Source organism: Schistocerca serialis, chromosome 7 (genome assembly GCF_023864345.2).
Source record: "Schistocerca serialis cubense isolate TAMUIC-IGC-003099 chromosome 7, iqSchSeri2.2, whole genome shotgun sequence".
Classification (NCBI taxonomy): Eukaryota; Metazoa; Arthropoda; class Insecta; order Orthoptera; family Acrididae; genus Schistocerca; species Schistocerca serialis.
The window spans coordinates 8462385-8477895 of record NC_064644.1 but is presented as its reverse complement, the minus strand read 5'-3'; the positions used below and the strand labels follow the sequence as shown (position 1 = coordinate 8477895).

Sequence of the window (15511 nt, the reverse complement as noted above, 5' to 3'; positions counted from 1 at the left end):
TGGTGGTATCCCCTTGATACATCAAACCTGAGAAATACTGTCGAAATATGTGTTCAACTCTGCACAGTTGCTGGTGAGATGATGCCAAGCTATCTGGCTACTGTGGCCGAGCGATTCTAGGTGCTTCAGTCTGGAACTGCGCTGCTGCTACGGTCGCAGGTTCGAATCCTGATCGGGTGTGGATGCCTGTGATATCCTTTTGTTAGTTAGGTTTAAGCAGTTCTAAGTCTAGGGGACTGATGACCTCAGAGGTTAAGTCCCATAGTGCTTAGAGCCCTTTGAACCATTTTTTTTACGTGAGCTGTGGGTCCAGTGCTGTAGAAATCTGTTCCAATTCTTCCCAGAATAGCTCATGATGCGATCCTAATGGGACATGTGAGCCGCGTCCAGCCATTCATGCGAGTTTACCTGCCCAGCGCGGCCTGATATATCGCCACAAAATGTTAGCACAGTGAATCACCATCATAGGTGCATCTAAAAGGTCCTCAATCTTGTACTGACGCCACAAGTCATGCTATCGAAATCTCTTCCAATGCTTCCCAGAATACAACAGGGTGCATTGCTCCTATCAGTCCTAACAGAACATCAGAGACGCCTCCCGCCACACATGTATTTGTTGTGACTGACATCTCCCTGCAAGTCCATTGTCAAGCACAAACTATATGCATAGTGGCTCAACCGCACAGCCACATCTAAAAGGTTCTCAATGTTATACTGTCATCACATGGCTATGTAAATAAGAGCCAAGTCGACCTCTCGAAAACTGTAAAATGTCACGGACATAGTTAACAGTCGCTTTTGTAGGACCATTCGTGATGTCTCAGGTTTTCCGCACGGAAATTCTTGTCCTAACAGAACCTGTTTACGAAAATAGCCCAGAATAAGGCCTAATGTATTCCTCCTAATTCATTCGTCCTGACGGTCCTAACATGGCACCCAGTCCATCATGTGTCACCCTTACTGGACGTCGTTAAGTCCTGCTTTCAACAAACATCTCCAAAATTCTAATGTTCTCGCCGATAGATAAAGGCTCCTATGCCCCGGCACAAAGGATGTCTTGAGAATGAATGGAGCATTATGATCGGCTCTATGAATTTACCCACCAAATTAATGATGTTGCTGGTGTGGGAGCACTGAATACATTTTCTTTCTGCAGACAAGATGTAAGTAGGCTGCTTAGGTTTTTTTATTGGTAACGCCACGTAGCGCTCTGTATGAAAATCACTGGCTGTGCTGTGTGCAGTCTGTGGCTAGTTTGCATTGTTGTCTGCCGTTGTAGTGTTGGGCAGCGGCAGCTGGATGTGAACAGCGCGTAGCGTTGAGCAGTTGGAGGTGAGCCGCCAGCAGTGGTGGATGTGGGGAGAGAAATGGCGGAGTTTTGAAATTTGTAAGACTGGATCTCATGAACTGCTATGTATACTATGACTATTAAGGTAAATACATTGTTTGTTCTCTATTAAAATCTTTCATTTGCTAACTATGCCTATCAGTAGTTAGTGCCTTCAGCAGTTAGAATCTTTTATTTAGCTGGCAGTAGTGGCGCTCACTGTATTGCAGTAGTTCGAGTAACCAAGATTTTTGTGAGGTAAGTGATTTGTGAAAGGTATAGGTTAATGTTAGTCACGGCCATTCTTTTGTAGGGATTATTGAAAGTCAGATTGCGTTGCGCTAAAAATATTGTGTCAGTTTAGCGATGATCAGAATAAGTAAAGAGAGAAATGTCTGAGTACGTTCAGTTTTGCTCAGCTGTTTGAAAATCAAATAACGTAAGGGGTTTACCAGCACAGTAATTCACTAATTTTTCTAAGGGGACGATTCATATGTCGACCCTTAGACGAGGATACCTCACTGGAATCTTCTGATTTTTTCTTGTAGTTTGTGTAATTAGTGTAGCTATTGTTTATTGCTAGTGCGTAATTATAGACAGAATTTCCTTTGTAGTTGTAGTTTTTCATTGTTGTACAGTAAAACAGTTGTGGCATGCATGTAGATTTGCACCAAGTATTTCGCAGCTGCACTAGCAATTAACGAGATATTACTTTCAGTGCAATGTAAATGTGTTTTTTTTTTTTATTTTCCTCTTCAAATTGTGCTTTTCTGTGTTATCGTGTGAAATATTGCAACAATAATGGCGTGTGAAAAACGTAATACTAGGCTCCAAAGTAAACTGAGAAATGACAGTGAAGACGAAATCAGTGTCTTAGCGCCACCGAGTAATGAATTAACTAATGTTCAAAGTAGTAATTTGGTAATTGTGCATAGGGAAATGGAGCGGGCGGCAAATAATGGTGTAGACAGTGAACAAGTAGTGAACAGGGAAGCATTATCGATCGATCGGTCGGCAACAGCTCGCCTCAGGAATCCGAAATGACAGAATACAATGTTGCAAATACTGTAGACTCAGGTTTTGGGTCCTCACCGTTTTCTCAAATGAGTCAAGACACATTTTCTACTTGTCAAAATGTGAATGTTGCTGGTGAAAATGCACTGCCAAAAAGCATAGATAAACAGATTCCAGACACTAATACATTATTATTGCAATTAATGCAACAAATGGAACAAAATCAGAGACAAACACAGCAAAAGCTTCAAAAGTTAGACACAATGGAACCAAATCAGAGACAAACACAGCAAAAGCTTCAAAAGTTAGACACAATGGAACAAAATCTTCGGAAGTTAGACACCACGCTTGAACAAACACGTGAAGCTTTAACTACTGAGTTACATAACATTGAATCGAAATGTCAAAAAGTCTGTAATGACGTAAAAACACAAATTTTTTAGCATTTTCAACCTATTTTTTCGCGGCATGAAAATGCACTACAGTATCACGAAGCAGCCATAAAAGAACTGCAAACTATTGTTCATGAAAATCACGACACCTTGCAAGCTAAAATTGACTCAGTTGCATCTACCGATTCGGTTATGCAACTTGCAAAAACTCAGGAAAACTTAAAGGACACAGTAGATAGTCTAAAACTTGGTTCAGAAAAATACACTGACGAAATAAGTACACTATCGGAGAAAGTAGCTGAACTTTCGGATCAGTTCACTAACTTATCTACAAAGGTAGATGATGATCTGAATGACACAAGACCTGTAGCCATCACTGACAGAGAAGAGTATGAGCAAATTAAGAAATTCAAACATAATCAGAATCAAATTGATACGCAACACAAAAGAGAAATCCGGGAAGTAAAAGATAAGTTGGCACAAGTAATACAAAAATTACATATTTCAGAGGACACTCGCGTTCCAATACGGGAAGAGGGACCTAGAAATACGGAACAGCCACAAAATAATAACACGGGGTACTTCGGCAAGGTACACCGAATTTTGAGATGGAACCGCCGAAACGAAGTAACAATGACCGATATGCGACTCGCCGACATGACGATTTTGACTTAAGCTGTTTATTACTACACGTAAATTCAAAACATTTAAGAATTCCGGCAACGACATTCATCTACAAGCGTGGCTTCATCAATTCTCTCATTGTTTTCCTCCCAACTGGTCATTAGAGCACAGATTAGAATTTATGTGTGGCTATTTAGAGAATGAACCAGCTGTAAGAATGCGATCTGTCATTCACGATTATCACAGTGAAGGAGAATTTTATCATGCCTTCCTCTCAGCATATTGGTCTCAAGCTACACAAGACCGAGTAAAACATAGCATCATAATGATGAAACATTTCGAACAATCAGAATTCTCCAGTCTTGTGAAATATTTTGAAGACATGTTGCACAAGAATCAGTACCTGTCAAACCCATACAGCCCCTCAGAACTCATGCGCATTTGCTTAATCAAATTACCCAAACATTTACGACATATTATTTTGGCAGGACGTTGCAAAGACGACACTGAAGCTTTTCAGGAACTCTTACAAGAATTAGAAATTGACACTGACAACCGCGGAATCCGAAAACAGGAACACAACAATTACAGGTCACATCCGTCGCAATTCCGCGATGAAAGAAATAATAACTGGACACGACAAGGCTATTCTCACAACACAAATCGTGACTAAAACAGACACCACCCGTAAGACAACTGCTGGCATAGTAGTAATAATTACAGGGAAAGATCACCTCTCCGCGGTAGTGACTATCACAGAGACAATCAGACAAACAGACAATATGGGAACAAAAATAATTATTATCAAGGGAGACAGAATAACTTTAGACGCAACAGTCCAGCGCGCAGTTACGATTCAGGGAGAAATTCTCCACCACGTGACCGACAAGAAAGAAACTATGGAATCTACCGACATGACGACAGACGATATGATCGTAAAGACAGACCTGAATTGCATCAGAACTGGCGAGATTGAAACAGGGCAGGACCCTCTCGACAAGGTGAACTTGTAGAAGTTAGGTCTGCAAATCCCAATAACGACGCACGCCAACAAAGACACAATAGGCAATGACTCATACTGCTGGCAGCCACAAAACGTATTTATGAAACTGACGACGCAGCTGCCGTAGCTAGTAATTACGTAAAAATGGAAGACATTAGGGACATCTTACTCCATGAACACGACGTAAAACATAACAACATTGCATATCCTGTGATTCACATTACAGTAAATGACGTAAAATTTACGGCAGTACTTGACTCTGGCAGTCCCATTTCAGTAATTAGTGAAATAGCCTTTAGCAAATGCAACAAATCGAACGATTGCTCCACACTTCCGTCAGGTAAGATTAAAGTACAAGCTGCAATCTTTGGTAGAAGTGTAGATGTACGCCAACAAACCAACTTAGAACTCTTTTGTCAAAGCCACAATTTCTCTATGAACTTTCTTATTGTTCCATTATTGTCGACGTAAATTATATTGCGAGTAGACTTTTTGAATGAATACAAAGCAATCTTAAACTTTCACGATGCTGAAATAAGTTTAGAGAAAGAAATAGCTTTGAAATTTGAAGATTGGCTCTCAAACCATGACGAGGAAATTAATCGGCTTTACCTTCTGTTAGACAACAGTTCGGAATTTTCTACGGAACTAGACACTAACAATCACTCTGCAAGTACTGACAGGGATGATATCGACGGCATATTTGATACTAATGAGTTAATTCAGAATAAAATTCAAACAATTGAGAATTGTAATGACACTGATAGGCAGGACCTTTTTGAGATTTTACAAGCACATTCCACAGTTTTTACTCACAAAACAGAAACAATTAAGGGATTTCAATACCAATTTCGTGTTCGTGAGCATACTAAATTTTGCGTTAGACCATACGTAATTCCAGCACATTATAGGGACCGTGTTAGAACAGAAATACAATCTATGCTTTACGAGGGCATTATTGAGCCTGCAGTAAGCTCATACAACAATCCATTACATGTTGTTGAGAAGAAAAATGGATCGATCAGACTTGTCTTAGATTCGAGACAAGTCAATACTATCATCATTCCTGAAACAGAAAGGCCGCAAACGTTAGAAGAACTTCTTCAAAATTTTAATGGTGTAAAAGTGTTGTCTTCTATCGATCTCAGACCCAGCTTTTATCAGATCGAATTTCATCCAGAATGTAGAAAATACACAGCTTTCCTTTGTTTCGGCGTTTGTTATCAGTTTCGGAAACTTCCTTTTGGTTTGAACATTTCTTCGGTAGCATTCATTCGCGGGCTAAATTCCATATTACCTGTGTTCTTAAAACGTCACATCACCTTATATGTGGAGGAATTTCTGATAGCAGAAGCCTCATGGGAACAACATAATCGCATCCTCAACAGCGTGTTACATACTTTTGCAGAATGTGGAATTACAGTTAACTTGGAAAAGTCTGAATTCGGTAGGACAAAGGTGACGTTTTTGGGACATATTATTTCTTCTGAAGGCATTCAGCCCGATCCTGAAAAGTTGGAAGCAGAGCCATTCCAGTTCCATCCACAAAAAAACAAGTCCGCAGTTTTCTAGGTCTCGTAAATTTTTACCATCGTTTTCTGAATATGCAAATTCTAGTTCCACCAAAACTTTGTCCTCTCACTGGAAAAAATACTATTTGGAACTGGGACGAACAAGCACAGTTGGAATTCAATTCTTTGAAAGAATCGCTACTTAACGCGCCAATACTAGCTCATCCAGATCTGTCACAAGATTTCTGCCTTAGCACGGATTCTTCTAAAGTCGGTTTTGGTGCCCATTTTTTTCAAGAAGCCACAGAAAATGACACCACTGTTCAGAAAACCATTGCTTTTGCTAGCCGAGTGCTAACAAAATCTGAATTAGAAGCTTTAGCTATCGTTTGGGCATTTAACAAATTCCGTTTCTTTCTTTCTGGTAAGCACGTAAAAGTATACAGTGATCATTGTGCATTATAATTTCTTATGTCTTCAAAATTAAATCATGACTGGTTAAAACGTTGGGCATTGTTTCTGCAAGAATTCCGCTTCACAATAGTCTACATTCCTGGCAAGGAGAACATTGTTGCGGACGCCCTGTCACGCGCACCGGCTGGGCTTGAGAAAAGTAACACAGAAGGCAACTTCGAGAAAAATTTCAGTATTCTTTACATTCAGAAAGTCGCTTTTGATAACTTCATCTCCACATCTTTAAAGGACATTGCTCATGAACAAGATAAAGATCCGATTTGGAAAGACATCAAAAGTAAATGGCATGAAAAGACACACACTCAGATTCGGCATTATTATCTGGTTAGAAACAACATACTCTTCAAACGCTGCACTGTTGATGACAAGCTATGGGTACTTTGCGTTCCAGATGATTTTGTTAATAAGCTCATTTGGTACATTCATTTCAGCTACGCACATTTTGGCCCACGAATATGTTATCATATTCTTTGTACGACTTGTTATTTTAACAATATGGAAAAGAGAATTCGAAGAGTCTTGTCTATTTGTAAACTTTGTCAAAAGGCGAAACCATTTACTATCTCACATCGTGCTCTGTTGTTTCCTATCATTCCTTCTAAATTAAAAGAATTTGCTGCTGTTGATCTCTTGGGACCCCTTGGCAGAACATCGAATGGATTTTCGTACGTTCTAGTCGCTGATGAACTTACTTCAAAATTTGTTTCTTTAACACCGTTACGTAAAGCCACTGGACGGTCTGTATCCAACGCCTTTGTTAAAAATTTCTTACGTGAAGTTGGACACGTTAGTAAAGTCATTTCAGATAACGGACCGCTATTCAGACCTGCTGTTTGGTCACGCATGCTTCGGAATCATAAAATCAAACCTGTTTTTATTTCATTGTACTCACCATATTGTAACCCGTCTGAACGGATTATGAAAGAAATCAATAAGCTTTGCAGACTTTGTCACAGAAGCATCAGCATTGGGACAGATATTTACACTTATTTCAAAATGTGCTGAATGTAATGCCTCATGACTCCACTGCTTTACCACCTACTCTTGTACTGAAGAATGAAGAACCATCGAACAGAATCAGAGAGCTTGTACCTTTCCCGAATGCACGTAAACTTCGACACAAAGACATAATTGATTTGCCTATTAAAAATATAAAATCTGCAGCAGACAAAAGGAGAAAACTACACGGTAAAGCAAAGGCAAAGAAATTATATATTGGTCAGAAAGTTCTCATTAAAGCTCATTCATTGTCACATAAGAAGATACACTTGAGTCACAAATTATTTCTAGTTTACAATGGACTTTACAGAATCCGACGTATACCACATGATAATTGCGTTGAATTTGAAGCTCTGCGTACTAGGAAGAGTAAAGGTTTACACAACATTTCACATGCAAAACCGTTTATTGAAAGATAATCTGCTTTTTAACTTTTGTCTTTGCCATAAAATTTTTCACTTCACATTTCTAGTATGCATTGTCAGACTTAGAAACTGTTACCATGCAACCATGTTTGAAGTTAAATATCCAATCAAGAACCAAGAGAACTTATTTCAACAGAAATTACGAATGAATTGTTGTAGTGAACAGACGACACAGTGTTGTTATTTGTACATTCTTGCTTGTTAGTTGCACGATTACGTAACGACTATAAGGCTCACATACTTAGAACATTTACCAGTACTGCTAATGAGATTTTAATGCAACATTTTGGTTTACTTGAAAGTAAATTTTGGATTTAAAGTACGTTCTGTGACATAGCAGATGGCACAGTGGTTAGTTTATGTGACAGCTACACAATTTTATCACGACGCTACTAATGAGTGACAATTTACATTGTTGCTTTTGCGTTGTATCTGTTTTATATCTGCACAGTTTTTCTGTATTATTCTGGACAATAAAACATGTTTTAGTAGTAACTTTTGTGGGGAATTGTACGTAATAACTACGATATCTATACGCAGAGCATTTCGCTTTTGTTTATTACGGGTTAAATACATTGACTTCCACAGAACTTTGCTTACGGACGACGATAATTACGACACTTGGCACATTTTTTACCCTCAAGTAATGACAATAAGCACAATTTAGCGCGGCAGTACACGTATTTGAGTGATTAATTTTGTACTTAAAACATTTACTTTTAAAGATTATCAATTACAATGATACGAAGGTTTTCCGTGATACATTTCATTCCATTGCTGTAATCTGTAACACCTGAGGCTATAATTACATTAATCCTCAGGGGGTACACGCATACTCTGTGTACCATGGGTATTTGCTTATACAACTTTACACATCGGTACCATATTCCTCTAAAACAGAATTACTCAGCTATCTGATTATTTGACAGAGAAACAAACATCTTTTTACTACATCAGTGACACACGTTTACACAAATACACAGTTGGATAACTTCACACTTATGAAACTGTATTTTGTCTGTACTTTGTGAACTGTTCATATATTTTTCGGAACCATTGTGATACTATGAGAGCTTTGAATGATGTATTTGGTAAGGGAGCATGACTTTTAAATTACGTTGGAGGTAGATGACACTATTGAAATGAGCAGAGAATTTTTTTCGGTTTTGACATTATTGCAGAAAGCTACGACGTTTTTGAGATTTGACTGAGGTGTTATGATGTTATTTTTACGACAACAATGTGTATTATGCTGTTGAGGTATGTTTATGATCAATAAGCTGAAGCTATATGAGGAATTTGATTATGCTACATATTTATTATGATGAAATATTGAAGAATTGTCGACGAATATGTATATGTGTAATAAGGTAAGGAATAATGAGTAGTGGTTAGGGACTCTGACTTGTGAAAAAGTATGTTAGAAACTAAGAGTCGTACTTTAAGAGTTATGAAATGTGTGTAAATGCGTGACTGTATCACAATGCCGCCGAAAATTTTTTGGACACTGTTATATTTATAGAAATTTGTTTCTATAGATTTGAAACGCAAGTATTTCGACCTGTGAAATTTTATTTGTATCAAACTGTCACTGTAGCGGAAACTGATGTCGTAAAATTTCGATAAGGAAGGTAGGTCACTGTAAGCACCCAGCTGTGCGACAATCACCTGGAAAAAAGCCATTAGTGTGTGCCTTTCAGAAGCACAGGTGGAGAAAAAAAGAGAGGCCATTAACCTCGCTATTGACATTCCTTTATAGAAAGCATCGCAAATACGACACGCTCATTACTTGGAAAGATACTTACATCTGCACACCTGATTATGACAAGCATCTTTCTACGAGAGTTGAGAGGATTTCTACTAACTTATGAAATGCCACATGACTATTGAATGATATTTTTAGGCTTTACTTTGTACATAGTTGCTTATTTCATTTCATATCTGGTTTCTAGCTGTGTTGCAACATTGGTTTCATAAAATAAAGTTGCTAATGTGAACACTTTCTGTCAACAAATCTATTGAATAATAATTTTATGATCCACATTCTTCGAAAAAGGAGCACTTGGAAAGGAAAGAACAATAAGAAGGGATTAATAACAGTTACTGCATACATAATTTTCTTTTCAACTACTTGGTAATTTTTTTGGTAGAATAACTTCTTGTGGTGCACCACTTTAATGACACAGACATTAAAATGTGAATAGACATTTTCCTTATCTGCATTGTTGTCTTTAGTGTACTATTTTTTCTGCATGTGGGTTTGTCATGACCAGATATAAGTTACTGCATTTGCTGCTGCTGTTAGCCAGGTTTGTGCTACTGAATTTCACTTTGTATTACTTTGTTAAGCCAGTTTTACTATTTTGCTGCACATTGCCTTATATTAGTTGTAATACTGCATTTGCTTTGCTAATTTATATATTGCTGCTTGCTTTGCCAATTTGCATTTTTTGTCATTGCTGTTTGTGTTAATTGTTTTGTACTGCTGCATTTCCTAGTCCCTTAGTTTAGTATCTTAGCTCAGTAGATTTAAGTTAGCTTAAGAGGGGGGATACTAAATAATAAAACTAACTATGAAGAATAGGGAAAGAATGCATTGAGAAGTTATATGAAAAAGATTTGGGCAAAAATGAGTATTGTGCACTGAGAAATAATTATTTTTAAAGAAATACGAATAGAATGCAGAAAGCAGGTTTAGATAGGACTTTTTGGGAATAATGATGAATGAAGGGAGATCTCCAAGAAGTAAAGAAAGTTTTGTTTGTAAAATACTGCAGTAAAACAAACCCTGTCCTTTCCTTTTGTATTATTCCGCTATGTGTCTGTGTACCTTGTGTATTTATGTTCTTCCTGTCTTTATATGTTTATCTGATAAGACTTATGTTGTAGAATTTTTCTAATACTCAGCTCATTAACTATGATGAGGAATACTGTTATCCTCAAATATAAGTTGCATTAATAATATGTTATTTACTTTGTAAAGATGTTAGACATTATTAATTCTGTTCTGTTTTAAAGCTCATATGTGAAATTAATGTTTCAAAAACTATTCTCATTATTTTATATATTTACTTATGTCATAACTCCTTTAACACTGATGTATATGTCTATTTCTATTCTTTTGTAAAGCCTGTATTACTACAAATGTTATCTGTATTATTATGTTTTTAATGGTGTTTTATGTATCTTTGTAATTGTATTCTCATGTTATAAAATTGTAATGCAAACCAGTTCAGCAAATTAAGTAACTTGTAAGCATTCATTTCACTGTGCACATTTCTGTTGGTCATAGTATATTCACAATATGTGAGAAGTTGGGACTGTTAGTGTTTGCACGTGTGTTAATAATTCAGCAAGGGACTGGTTAACAGCTTTGCTGGTTCTAAGGGCAATTCCAAAAACTTTGTGAGTGCACAAGTGGTGGTTTATGGACTTGCTATATTGTCCACAAGACTCTTTGATGGTGATTGTGCACCTGCACAGTCGCCGCAGATGGCTGCTGGCCATATCGACAAGGACTACAGCGGGTCTCCATCTTTGATGTCCCACCAATGCCATTATTTCTACAACGACTGCAGTGGGTCTGCACCTTTGATGACCCACCAATACCAATATTTCTACAACGACTGCAGTGGGTCTGCACCTTTGATGGTCCACCAATACCGAAATCTATGGACTGTGAGAAAATCTTTGCTTTTGACCAACAGTGTATCAATAAGTGTGTGCATTTGATTTCTTTGTCATTGTAATTATGAAAAATTTTTTCAAATCTGTATTGGCCACTGCCCAAAACAATTTGTAAAATTTTTTGTGGGGAGCATGGGGGCTATGTAAGTAGGCTGTTTAGGTTTTTTAATTGGTAGTGCTACGTAGTGCTCTGTATGAAAATCACTGGCTGTGTTGGGTGCAGTCTGTGGCTGGTTTGCATTGTTGTTGCCTATTGTAGTGTTGGACTGTTGGATGTGAACGGCGCATAGCATTGCGCAGTTGGAGATGAGCCAACAGCAGTGGTGGATGTGGGGAGAGAGATGGCGGAATTTTGAGAGCGGATAATCTGGACGTGTGTCCATCAGAGACAGTACATTTGTAAGACTGGATGTCATGAACTGCTATATATATTATGACTTTTGAACACTATTAAGGTAAATACATTGTTTGTTCTCTATTAAAATCTTTCATTTGCTAACTATGCCTATCAGTAGTTAGTGCCTTCCGTAGTTTGAATCTTTTATTTAGCGGGCAGTAGCGGCGCTCGCTGTATTGCAGTAGTTCGAGTAACGAAGATTTTTGTGAGGTAAGTGATTTGTGAAAGGTATAGGTTAATGTTAGTCAGGGCCATTCTTTTGTAGGGATTATTGAAAGTCAGATTGCGTTGCGCTAAAAATATTGTGTGTCAATTTAAGCACAGTTATGTATAATTTTTCTAATGGGACATTTCAAAGACTTTCTGCAGCAAAACTATTTTGTACAGATCGCCATATTGCACTGACAGTTAAACCATGCAAAAGTGACCTACAGATCATCAAATATGGAAAGACTCAAACTCAATTACACTCCTCTGCCACTGAGGATGGAAGCTTAAATATTAGAGCATGAAACTGATCTCCAACAGAACAGTATACCACTGCCTACTGTGTCGCTGTAGTAAACATACAATTCGTATCCTGCACCTACAAAATCGCTTCTTTTGCATCATACATATACCTATCGACCACTAGACACTCGTACATATACCGCAAAGACAGACAGCACCATATATACTCCTCACAGCACTAGATATTTCCTGCGAGGTTGACCAGTTGCAAGTCACCTGCTCCCAGTGCATGACCAGAGTGCCCTCAGCGGACCAAAGTCACTCTCAGAACTGTTGTACAAGGACGTGCTCGTAGCTCCTGAGCCCAAAGATGTTACAGTTTCTGGCCCTGACCTGACAGCTTTCTTGCTTTCTACACCTTTCTACACCTTTCTCTGGACTCTGGGATTTCTAGAACATATGTAATTACACATTATTTGCCAGAATATCATACCACCTACGTGATACTTCTCGATATCAAGCACACAGCAATTTCACTTTCATAGAAGTACTATCGGCTGCAAAGTATAATTCTGAAGATATGGACTGGAAATTATTTCTCTATAAATCCCAATTTTTGCGAGGTGTAGCATGCTATAAACCACTGAGTAACTAGAAACTTATCCCGCCTGTGAAGACATTTACGTGAGAACTCGAAAAAATATGGAGAAAACTGATATTTCCACTCGCGAATACTGATGTCGGTGATGTAACAGATTCCGAATCATTTTTATAATTTACAATGTCAACTAAGGTATTTCTCATGTCTAGAGAACCAGGAAACGTGACTTCCACCTGTCTTTCACCTTCTAGATGCTCACACCAAAATCGATATTCTCCCAACTAAATAAAGGCGCGGACTGTACAGAAGCAGTCAATCAGACCATTTACATGGGAGGGAATAATAGTCTAGTGCAAACACACGTGCATATTGAATCTTCTCAAATTTCCATGCGATCGTGAAAGTTGTCCAACACATACTAGGTATTAGTTCCTGATCTGCCGTCTAGAGGACGAGATGGTTAAATCAGCTAGACTCCTGCATCCCAACAGGCCTGTCCATTTGGAAAGCTCCTACCGTTAGTTGGAAACGTGAATTATTCCCACCACATGCCAGAGGCACCACACACCAAGCACGCATAGACATAATCATCCTAGAAAACCAGCCACATATATGTTTTATCACTGTACTTACTATTAAATATTACGATCCTGGTCTCGATTGGATGACATTCGACAATGAGCGAAGTATCGGATATTCACCCTGCTGATGGCTGTGGCTCTGGAAATAGGAATATCTCTACCTTTCTTATGACCTGACATACTGTTCCCTTTGCTGTCAAAGTATTCCATGTCAAATCCATACCCTCCTTACGGCTGCACACAACCATTTCTTTTGCACGTGTTGGAACACACACACATATAAAATGGTTCAAATGGCTCTGAGCACTATGGAACTCAACTTCTGAGGCCATCAGTCTCCTAGAACTTAGAACTACTTAAACCTAACTAACCTAAGGACATCACACACATCCATGCCCGACGCAGGATTTGAACCTGCGACCGTAACAGTCACATGGTTCCAGACTGAAGCACCTAGAACCGCTCGGCCACACCGGCCGGCTACACACATATACTTTATAAGCCTGATGCTCAAGGTGAACCTGTCACGCATCCCTTACTATTAAGTATAATACTTGGTCAATAACTGATTGCTGGTGATACGAAATAATACTGACCAAAAATCCGTGATGGGTGGACATGTCTCATAATATTTTCTTGCAAGTGGTACCACTGTATTTTAGAAAGAATAGCGTAATTGTCTTACAAACCGCCAGATAAAAACCACGTTCACAACAACCATACTACTATCACAATTGGTGTTGCTTCTACAGGTGCACACAAGTATCCATGTTAAAAGCTACACCGGCTTTATAAATCGAAGTATGGCATTACCTACGAATGATGTGGTTTTTGCAGACAAACACCGCAACACTGAATATAGACAGTGATCTCCGGGGTGTATTTTATCAGACCAACAGTGCAGTTACATGTAGCCGACAGTGCAAACTCATGATAAAATCTTCGAATTTAGGAAGTGACTGGGCTAAGGAATGTGGTATGAAACTGGTATTTGCACCACCCCTATGCCGGCCCTAGATGTTTCTCCAGTACTTGTAACACATTCTGTCTCGTTGCCACCTCAGAGGTTCGGTGATGTATCGACTGGGTTATAGGTGATGGTTGATTGAGAAGGATCACAAATAGTAGACGGTGTGCTGATTGAGGTCGTAAGAGATGTACACTAGCTTTTCACATCTTAGTGCTCTGCTTTCCGGTAGAAATGATGCCCATGATTTGCAATCAGTCACATACCTGCATCGTATCTATGGAGACATCCTCTAATGATTACAGCCACTAGTTTATCTTATTTCTGGTACTCTCCTATTCCGAAATGGGTCACTTTTTTCTGTCCTATCTGCTACAGTAAAATTCAGATAGCTCCTATACCTGTTGCAACTGCTACTATTTCTGCAACTTTGCTCGTGTAATCATTCCAATTTAAGTCAGAACTGAGCAGAAGTCAGAGAGAGCTATATCCACCACCTTCTGCAAACTGTGTAGAAACAGAGTGCCATGAGCGAGTGCGACAGGATCATGTTTTGACCATTTGGTGGAAATTGGAACAAGCTGTCATAGATCCGCCAACAGTGTACGTTGTGTAAGGTCAGTGCCAAACAAAATCTGATCCTGCAACACAAAAAATGAAATGATCGTATGGCATTTTTTGTTGGGATATCCCCTTCAGGGTTCGGCTACCATATTGCAAGTGTTTTTAGTTGATGCCACTTCAGCAACTTGCGTGTCAATGATGATGAAAATGATGATGGACACACAACCACCAGTTCCCTGCCACATATCGAACCTGGGTCCCCTTGCGTGATAGGCAGTACTAGTACTCCTGCACTACAGACTCAGTCTCTGGCAACATGCGGTAGTTTAAAAGAATGTACGGGAACTGGGAGAAGGATGAGGATTTTGCTACAGCATTGTCGTGTGTCCCCAAACCAAATATAGATACTGCAGTCCAAAGCATATCTGCGTCACTCAGAGCCCATTCATGTCTATCACCCCAACATGTTACCATCATTCCTCTGTACCATCCAAC

General features: G+C 38.8%; 1 protein-coding gene across 1 annotated transcript in view; it reads right to left on the bottom strand.

Annotated features, from left to right (window-relative positions):
- LOC126412569 (uncharacterized) overlaps positions 1-15511 on the bottom strand; it is a 175245-nt gene that overhangs the window by 70727 nt on the left and 89007 nt on the right. The gene's annotated exons all lie outside the window — the stretch shown is intronic.